This window comes from Colobus angolensis, unplaced genomic scaffold (genome assembly GCF_000951035.1).
Source record: "Colobus angolensis palliatus isolate OR3802 unplaced genomic scaffold, Cang.pa_1.0 Scaffold80, whole genome shotgun sequence".
NCBI classification, from domain to species: domain Eukaryota; kingdom Metazoa; phylum Chordata; class Mammalia; order Primates; family Cercopithecidae; genus Colobus; species Colobus angolensis.
This window is the reverse complement of record NW_012121821.1, coordinates 5734711-5745542: the sequence shown is the minus strand read 5'-3', so window position 1 is coordinate 5745542 and position 10832 is coordinate 5734711. Positions and strand designations below refer to the sequence as shown.

Sequence of the window (10832 nt, the reverse complement as noted above, 5' to 3'; positions counted from 1 at the left end):
CGTGAACTTTCTTTTCCTTCTGCTATTGACTTCTTTTATTTCATTGTGATTGGAGAAGATACTTTGTATGATTTCAATCTCCTTAAATTTGTCAAGATTTGTTTTATGGCCTAACATGTGGTCTATCTTGGAGAATGCTCCACGAGTACTTAAGAATGTGTGTTCTGCTGTTATTGAGTGGACATCAGTTAGAGCCAACTGATCTATACTGTTGTTCATGTCTTCTGTTTCCTTGTTGATCTTCTGTATGGTTGTTCTGGCCATAAATGGAAGAGTATTATGTCTCCTGCTATTACTGTGTTGCTGTTAATTTCTTCTTTCAGTCCTGTCAATGCTTCACCTATGTGGGAGTTCTAACATTAGATGTGCATATATTTATAGTTGTTATACGTTCCTGATGAATGGACCCTTTATCATTACATAACATCCTTTCTTGTCCTCCTGACAGTTTCTATTTAAAGACTATCTTGTCTAATATTACATATGGCCACCCCTGTTCTCTTGTAGGTTCCCATTTACATGGAATCTTTTCCTGTCCCTTTAGTTTTAGCCCATGTGTGTCCTTAAGTGTAAAGTAAGTGTCTTGTAGAAAGCATATAGCTGGATCTGGTTTTTTAAAATACGTTCAGCCAATCTAAGTCTTTTAATTGGGGTGTTTAATGCATTTACATTTAAAGTAACTGCTGATAGGAAAGAACCCACTATTGCCAGATTGTTAATTGTTTTCTGTTTGTTGTATAGCTTTTTGCCCCTCTTTCTTCCCTTGCTGTCTCCTTTTGTGTTTTGTTGATTTTTTTGTAGTGACATATTTTGATTCTCTTCTCATTTCCCTTTGTGTATATTCTGTAGATATTTTCTTTGTGGTTACCATTGCAATTACATAAAACATCTTAACATTGTAACATTCTGTTTTACGCTGCTAATAACTTACCTTCATTCATGTGTAAAAACTCTGCTCCTTTACATCCTGCCCCTCTTCATGTTATGTTATTAATAACACAAATTTTCTTTTTATAATTAGTATCCAGTAATATACATACATAATTACTTCTAATTTTTTTAAATTCAGTTTTATTTTATTTCAAGACAGGGTCTCATTATATCATTCAGGCTGGAGTGCAGTGATGTGATCATGGCTCACTGCAGCCTCAACCTCCTGGGCTCAAGCAATCCTTTTGCCTCACCTACCCAAGTAGCTAGGACTACAGGCATGCACCACCATGCCTGCCTCCTTTTATTTTTTTTTGGAGAGAGATGAGGTCTTGCTATGTTGCCCAGGATGGAAGAGCAAATATAAATTGATCAGAAAAAACAAAAACAAAAAACAACTCTATGAAAAAATGAGTAACAAACAGACACATGACTCAAAAAAGGAAATGCATATGGATTTTAAGCATATAAAAAGTTGCTAGGCCTGCCCAGCACTGCCCGCCCCATGTCAGAGTCCCAGTCCCCTTCGCCTGTGTCCATCATTCCATGCAGAAGCACCACCAGCATATCTGACAAACTGCCCTACACAGTCACTGACATCAGCCTGGACGCCTGGGGACACAAGGCCCTGGACATTGTGGAGGCTGACATGGTGGGCCTGATGTACATGAGGGAGTTGTTCCTGGCTCCAAGCCACTGAAAGGCACTCACATCACTAGCTGCCTGAAAATGACAATGGAGACCATTGTCCTCATTGAAACCCTCATTACCTCAAGTGCTGAGATGCAGTGGTCCAGCTGCAACATCTTCTCCACCTAGAACCATGTGGCAGCTGCCATAGCCATGGCTGGCATTCCAGTGTGCACCTGGAAGGGTGAAAGAGATGACAAGTACCTGTGGTGCATTGAGCAGATACTGTATTTCAAAGATAGGCCCCTCAACATGATTCTGGATGATGCTGGTGACCTCAACCAACCTCATTTACACCAGGTACCCACAGCTTCTGTCAGTCAGCTGAGGCATCTTTGAGGAGACCATGACTGGGTCCACAGGATGATGGCCAGTGGGATCATGAGGATGCCCACCATCAATGTCAATGACTCCATCAATAAGAGCAGGTTTGAAAACCTCTATGTCTGCCAGCAGTCCCACATAGATAACATCAAGTGGGCCACAGATGTGATGATTGCTGGCAAGGTAGCTGCGGTGGTGGTCTGTGGTGATGTGGGCAATGGTTGTGTCCAGGCCCTGAAGGGTTTTGGGGCTTGCATAATCATCACCAAAATCGACTCACTCAACACACTGCAGGCTGCTACTGAGGGCTATGAGGTGACTACCATGGAGGAGGCCTGCCAGGATGGCAACATCTTTGACACCACCAGACTTTTTCAATATCATCCTTGGCCGGCACATTGCGCAGATGAAGGATGTTGCCAGTGAATAACACTGGACCCTTTGACATGGAGATCAATGCCAAGTAGCTCAACGAGAATGCTGTGGAGAAGGTGAACATCCAGCCCCAGCTGGATGAGGCAGTGACTGAAGCCTGCCTGTGCAAGCTGAACATGAAGCTGACCAAGTTGACCACGAAGCAGGCCAAGTAGCTGGGCATGACCCATGATGGCCCTTCAAGCCTGATCACTACTACTGCTTAAAGGCAGGCCTGCCCTTCACCTTCCAGTTGCTGTCCTTACCCAGGCCCCAGCTTTCCTCCCCAAGAGCAAATGACACCAACCTTGAGATGTGTTTGTCAGTGTCCCCCATTGACTCCCTAAGGTTGATTCCTCAGTTTTTGACCTCTACTGCATCCCTCATATAGTTCCAAGTGTGACAGGGGAAGCTGAGAGGCACCTCCTCAAACCCTGGTCATGATGGGGGTATGAAGGAGACATCCATTGGGAACCAGCTCAGTGGTCTTGGAACTGCTAAGTCAGTCCTTCCTTAGCCTGAAGTTGGCAGTGGGGTCACAAAGCCAATGTACTTTACCATCCAGTGCTTCACTTGGCCTACAGACTTATGCCCATGGTGCTTGGTTTATAGGTCCACTGGTTCCTTAGCCCATGACAGGTGAGAGACAGCTATATATATTGAAGGGCAAGGGAGAACTGAAGGGCAAGGAAGAACTGTTCCTGAGAGCCTGGCTTAGTGCTGGGCCTTCCATTAAACCTCCTTACAATGAGGTTGGCAGTTTTAGTCCCCATTTTACAGGGGTTAGAATAGTTAAGTGACGGCCGGGCGCGGTGGCTCAAGCCTGTAATCCCAGCACTTTGGGAGGCCGAGACGGGTGGATCACGAGGTCAGGAGATCGAGACCATCCTGGTCTACACGGTGAAACCCCGTCTCTACTAAAAAATACAAAAAACTAGCCGGGCGAGATGGCGGGCGCCTGTAGTCCCAGCTACTCGGGAGGCTGAGGCAGGAGAATGGCGTAAACCTGGGAGGCGGAGCTTGCAGTGAGCCGAGATCGCGCCACTGCACTCCAGCCTGGGCGACAGAGCGAGACTCCGTCTCAAAAAAAAAAAAAAAAAAGAATAGTTAAGTGACAACCAAGAAAGGACAGGAAAGTGACAGCTTGAGGCTGAGAGAGGCCAGAAAAACATAAAAGCAGGCACAGACCTGCCACCATTTTGTAACAAGAATGATTCTTATCACAACTCTCAGTCAAAAAGAGAGTAATTTGGTTTATAATGTCTATATAGTGTTTGTAATATTAAAATAAAGCAGGAGTTTGGTAAATAAAAATTGGGGTGCCTAAAAGGAAAAAAAGGATGCTTAATGACATCCATAATACAAGAAATATGAATTAAACTGTAATCTGATGCTACTTTTGGTCTATTACATTGGCAAACTCAAAAGGCTTGACAACATCCTACGTTAGCAAGGATATAGAGAAACAGACACCTTCATACATTGCTGGTGGAAGAATGTTCAGTCTCCTCAAGATCATGTTGGCTATGTTGTTATCTGTCAAAACTACACATTTCCTCAGCCAATTCATTTCTAGGATTTTGTCCACTACAGTTTCACATGTGTAAAATGACATGCATAAGGTTCCACTTCAGCATCATTTATTACAGGAAAACATTGGAAAAAACCTACATGCACTGAAGAGCAAACTGATTACATAAGTTATGTCACACATATATACAATCAGATAATATGTAGTCATACACAAAATTAAGGAAGTTAATTATATATAGATATAGTATGTTTGCAATATATATTTAAACATTAAAAAGCAAGGTACAGGGCTGGGTGCAGTGATTCATGTGTGTAATCCTAGCACTTTGGGAGGTCAAGGTGGGCGAATCACTTGAGCCCAGGAGTTTGAGACCCTCCTGGGAAACATGGTGAAACCCCATCTGTACAATACAAAAATGAGCCGGTCGTGGTGCCTCGTGCCTGTGGTCCCAGTCACTTGAGGCTGAGGCTGGGAGATCACTTGAGCTGGGAAGCGGAGGTTGCAGTGAACCAAGATCGTGCCACTACACTCCAGCCTGCATGACAGAGCGAGGCCCTGTGTCAAAAACAAAACAAAACAAACAAAAAAGAAAACCACCAAAATTACTCAATTCTGATATTTGTACTCATCAGTACAAGTACTGATACAGGCTACCACAAGCATGAACCTTGAAAAAAGTACGCTAAGTGAAAGAAGTCAGTCACATGAGACCACATATTGTACGATTCCATTCTTGTAAAATGTGCAAAATAGGGAAATTATTATAGAGACAGAAGATAGATTAGTGGTTGTCTAGGTCTGTGTGGGAGGAGTATTAGAGTATAGGTGGGTAATAGCTAAAGGGTACACAGTTTTTTTTTTTCCTTTTTTTATTGTAGTAAAATATACAAAACATAAAATTTACTATCTTAACATATTGTACAATACCACGGCATTAAATACATTCATAATGTTGTGCATCCATCACGACCATCCATCTCCAGAACTCTTTTTATTTTGTAAAACTGAAACTCTACCCATTAAACAATAATTTTCAATTCTTCCCTCCCCATCCCCAGCACCTGGCAACCACCATTCTACTTCCTATGATTTTGACTACTCTAGGTACCTCACCTCATATAAATGGAATCATACAGTTATTTGTCTTTTTGAGACTGCCATTTCACTAAGCAGAATGTCCTCAAGATTATTCCATGTTGTAACATGTGTCAGATTTTCCTTCCTTTTTAAGGCTGGATACTATTCCATTTGATTGTAGATGCTTTACCACATTTTGTGAACCCTTCATCCCTGGATGGATGCTTGGGTTGCTTCCACGTTTTGGCTATTGTGCCTAATGCTATGAATATGGATGTACAAATATAAACATTCTTATTCACTCTATTGACATACACAGATTTTTAAAAATGTGACAGATTCATCTATGATCAAATCCTTTTGAAAATCTGGGGCAGGATAAGTATACCAATGGTTCACTATATTGAATCTCGGTTTACCACTTCACCAATTTCTGCTGTTATCTCTACAATTTTAATTTTTAATAAATTTGCTATTCTTTTGATATCTTACTGCAGGAAATGCTTAAATCAGGGAATCAACAAACTTTTTTTGTAAAGGGCCAGGTGGTAAATGTTTTAGGCTTTGTGGTGGTAAATATTTTAGGTTACTTACTCTGCTGTCAGAGTACAAAAACACTCATAGAGAATAAACCTTTATTTACAAAAACTAGCAGGGGGCTGGATTTGGCTTATGGGCCACATTCTGCTGATCCCTGGCTTACATCATTAGATCCCTCATAGATCTGTTTCCATTGTTCATTGTTTCTCTTGGCTTTTATCCATGTTTTGTCTTCTGGTAAATCCAATAATTTTTTATTGAGTGTCAGAATAGCATTTGAAGAAATGTAGATAGTTTGAAACTCTGTATGATGTTAATCTTCTCCAGATAACTTACTTCTGCTTTTGGTAGGCAGGTAGAACAATGTCACTAGCAGTTCCTCTTAATTCCCATAAACCAACAGGGATTGAGACAATCTGAAGCTAAATGAGTCTTTTGGGGTTCCAAATGAAAACCTGAGGTGTACACCTTCTCTTAGCAGCCTTCATCTTCAATTTTTGTTCCTTCAGCACCATGCATCTGTTGAAACCCCTATTGAGCTTCCAGACCTCTTGGCCTCCTTCAGAATTGGCAGGAAGAGGTAGCCTCAAATACCAGACTCTTATCTTTGGGGTTCTCTCCTTTCCTAGATACTAACCCCACAATTCCTCATGCATTACTTGCTTTCTGAGGCTTCAGGCAGATATATTTTCTCCAGCTTTTCTGGTTGTCTTCAGTGAGAGAGGGAGCCTAAACCATCAATTTTACCATAACTTGAAACAGAGCTCTCTTTGTGGCAACCATTCTGGGTCAATATTTCCTATTATAGTGCACCTTTTCAATGTATACATTTGAGCCTTCAGTTTGCAAAATTACATTTGGATTTTCTACTAAGAATTTTAATTGTGACTGTTAGATTTCCTTTGCCTACCTTCTTGTATTTCTGTAACTCAATGGTGCTCAGCTTACTTTTTAAAAAAGGTTTAAGAACTATTGCTTTTTAAAAAGGGATTTAGGATGCTGAGGTGCGAGGATTACCTGAGGCCAGGAAACGGAAACCAGCCTGGTGAATGTAGTAAGACTCTCCACCTCAAAAACAAAAAATTGACTCACTTTTCTTTCAATAATGTTTTTAGGCCAGGCATGGTGGTTCACACCTATAATCTAAGCACTTTGGGAGGCTGAGATGGTCAGATCACTTGAGGCCAGGAGTTTGAGACCACCCAGGTGAACATGGTAAAACCCCATCTCTACTAAAAATAGAAGAAAAAATTAGCCAGGCATGGTGGCACACACCTGTAGTGAGCCAAGATGGCTCCACTGCACTCCAGCCTGGGTGACAGAGTGAGACTCCATCTCAAAAAAAAAAAAAAAAAAATTATTTTCATTTCTATGATGGTTTTCCTTTTTTCTTTTATTTCCTCCCTCCATCTGTCATTTCTTATTTCATCTCCTTCAATTATCTGACCATATATGTTGTATTTTTGCATTGTGTTCTTTTACAACAGCAGCAAGTATCTCACTGTCTACCGATTTCAATTCATAGTAAAAATGTTTGGCGGCCCCACTCTTTACATTTGCAGGGCCTGGGGCAAGAGTAAAAAGGGAACCCCCAGCCACATGTCTAAATGTAAAGGTTATAAATCAAGCTTTGGAGCTATTAAATAAACCACATCCTGCTCTCTTACTTGGGCCAATATACCTTTATGAGATTAAAATATGCAGAGAGATGGTTTTTATATGATTGAAATGCAGTCAATACAAAAGAGAACTAAATTTAATTACTACTGCACATGTCTAGGTGTTCTGTTCATGGATAAGCAATGTTTGCATAAAAAATAAACACATGCATTTCATAAATTATATTTGTTATTTTTTTGACTTCATTTTAGCACAATCACAATATATCACAACAAATGTTATACTGTTTTCACATAATTTCTGTTGCATTGGCAGAAATGATCTAAATGATTACAAAAGAAACATTTTATTCAAAGCGTACCAAATTTCCACAAAGGGGTAAAAAATGTGTATACTTTGAACACAAAGAGAAGCAATAAAATTAGTAGGGCACTTAGTGGAAAATAATACTGTATTATGCAAAAATCTTTTGCATTTATGTTGAGGCAAAATGTGACAGGTTGTCATTTCTGCTTCCTGAAACTTCTGACACTCCAGTCCTCGCTGATCTATGCAGCAGTGCCAGTAGCAGTCAATCCATAAACCTGAATAATAGTTGGGCAGAGTTACCCATTGTTTTAAAGGTACTGGGCAAAGGATTTGGAGAAGCATTTCTCTGAGGACCCAATGGCATTGTTCACAAAAATTTAGAACTATTAGTCATGCTGTGCTGACACTGAGCATCAAATCCAAAAGTGACAGAGCTGCCTACGTGTTCTTTAATAAATACATGTGCTTGTGATATATGGGTCCCTCTGAAGTGTGGAACCCAGAGCAGGGGCTCCTTTTTTCTGGGTAGATGGGTGATACTCGTATTTGGTACTTTCCATCTTCTCTATACCATGTTTTTCTGGTTAATTTTGTCTGATGCCATGTTTGACTGCTCTTTTCACATTTTTTTCCTCTAGTATCCTTATGTACTAGTGCAATGGCAATATCTCAGATCATATATCCTCATTGGTTCTTTCTAGGAGCTGCTACGATCCCTCCCCAGCCCACTATGCCAACAGCCCATTCACACTACCTGTCAACACTACTTAACTATTTTTACATTTGAGGATCTTCATCTGGTATCCAGTTTTGCTTGGTGTTATGGGTTGAATCAGGTTCCCATGTAAGTAAAAGATATGTTGAAGTTCTAACTCTTAGTACCTCAGAATGTGACCTCATCTGGAATTAGGGTCATTGCAGATGTAATTGGTTAATATGAGGTCATACTGGAATAGGGTAGGCTCCTGATCCAATCTGAATGGTATCCTTATAAGAAGACAGTCAAGGGAGATCAGAGACACACATGGAAAATGCCATGTTATGACTAAGGCAAAGACTGGAGTTATGCAACTGCAAACAAGGCACACCAAAAATTGCCAGTAAACCACCAAAAACTGGGAAGAGGTAAGGAAGGACTTCTCTGGAGTTTCCAGAGGAAGCATAGCCCTGCTTACACCTTGATTTTGAACTTCTAGGTCCCAGAACTGAAGAGACAATGAGTATCTATTGTTTTGTGGTACTTTGTTACGACCGCACTAAGAAACTTATACAGTGTGTTTTACCTGTCTCTTGTTGCTCTGGTTCATTTCTAAAAGATCAAACTTTGGATCCAAGATGTCATCAAGTTACTAGTGTCAATGATTCGCCACATTTGCAGCATTATGAGATTAGAATTGTCTACATGATTGCCCTAAAAGGAATGGGTTTCTATTCCATCTATTAACCCACAAAAATCCTGAATAAATATATATGAGAAGAATTTTCATATATGGAGGCAACTAAACTTCTCCATAGCATGTGACTGCAATATGGAAGGTGTTTGCATTATTGTGAGATCATTTGTGTCCTTGCAAAGTTTTTGCATTCTTAGAAACAGAGGCTACCTGTAAGTAAATATAACCAAGTTGTGCTAAAAGTCCATGATGCCCTCCCAGTCCCATATGGAAACATATGCCCTTCCAGTCCCATATGGAGACAATGTTTTCCATTGAAGACGCTGGAGGCCTCAACATATTCACTGTTCCATACCTTTCTTACACTCCCACTACTCCCCACAAGAAGTAGCTCATTGGAGGGTGAATATTTTGTAAAAATGTGTACTTCTTGAGGCTTCAACTTTATATAAAGAAAGGCAAGAGGTGGAAGGTGGCCTTCCAAATGTGGCTTGACTGTTCTGAATCTATCATCACGACACTTGGCTTGTGCAAATTCCAAACACCCGTTGCTTAATAATAACATTCCCTTCTAGTTACTTTCCCATTTCTCTTTTCAATTTTTAAAAATTAGAGATGATGTCCTGCTATGTTGCCCAGGGTGGACTTGAACTCCTGGGCTCAAGAAACCCTTCCTCCTCAGCGTCCTGTGTAGCATAGACTATAAGTGCATGACTCCATGACCAGATTCACAGCTCTTCTTTACAATACACTTATTACTATTATTATTGTAGTAAAAAAGAAAACACGTTACCTTTACTATCTTAATCATTTTTTACCTAAAATGATTAATTCCGATAGTGTTAAATATATTCAAATTATTGTGCAACAGATCTCTAGAATGTTTCATCTTGCAAAACTGAAATTCTATATCCACAAAACACTAAGTCCTCTTCCCCCACCCACAGCCCTTAAAAACCACCTTTCTACACTGTTTCTATGATTTCTGACCACTCTAAATACTCCATATGAGTCGAATCATATAGTATTTGCCCTGTTATGAATGCCTTACTTCACTTGACATCATGTCCTTGAGGATAACTCATGTTGTAGCATATGACAGAATTTCTTTTTAAGGGTACATAGTATTACGTTGTATAAATATACCACACTTTCCTTATCCATTCATCTGTTAATGGACGTTAGGCTTGCTTCCACCTCTTGGCTATTGTGAATAATGCCATAATAAACATGGGTGTGGAAGTATCATTTAGAGACCTTGCTTTCAATTATTTTGCATGTATACCCAGAGGTGAAATTGCTAGATAATATGGTTTCTCTAATTTTTTGAGGAACCTCCATACTGTTTCCCACAGTGGCTGTACATTACCACCATCAATGCATAAGGGTTACAACTTCTCTACATCCTCTCCAACATATATTACTCCTGTTGTTTTGATAGTGGCCATAATGATATGTATGAGGTAATACCTCGTTGTGGTTTTGATTTCCATTTCTTTAATGATTTGTGATATTGAGCATCATTCTGTGCATTTATTGGCTATTTGCATATCACCTCTGGAGAAATGTCTGTTCAGGTCCTTTATCCATTTTTAACTTTTTTTTTTGTCGCTGAGTTCTAAGTTCCTCATATATTCTGGATACTAATCCCTTATCAGGTACATGATTTGCAATTATTTTCTCCCATTCTATAGGTTGCCTTTCACTGTTTCCTTTAATGTGCTAAAGCATTTAAGTTTGATGTAGTTCTATTTATCAATTACTGCTTTTGTTGCCTGTTTTTGGTGTTGTATTAAAGAAATCATTGCCAAATCCAATTTTCTGAAGACTTCCTCCCATAATTTTCTAGTTTTCTAGTTTCTAGGAGTTTTATAGTTGCAAGTCTTAAGAGTTCAGTCTTTGATCCATCCTTTTTTTTTTTTTTTTTTTGAGGCGAAGTCTCGCTCTGTTGCCCAGGCTGGAGTGCAGTGGCCGGATCTCGGCTCACTGCAAACTCCGTC

At 40.0% G+C, this 10832-nt stretch overlaps 1 pseudogene; it reads left to right on the top strand.

Moving 5' to 3' along the window:
• Window positions 1-1501: 1501 nt before the first annotated feature.
• Window positions 1502-2534, top strand: LOC105502740 (annotated as a pseudogene).
• Window positions 2535-10832: the final 8298 nt, after the last annotated feature.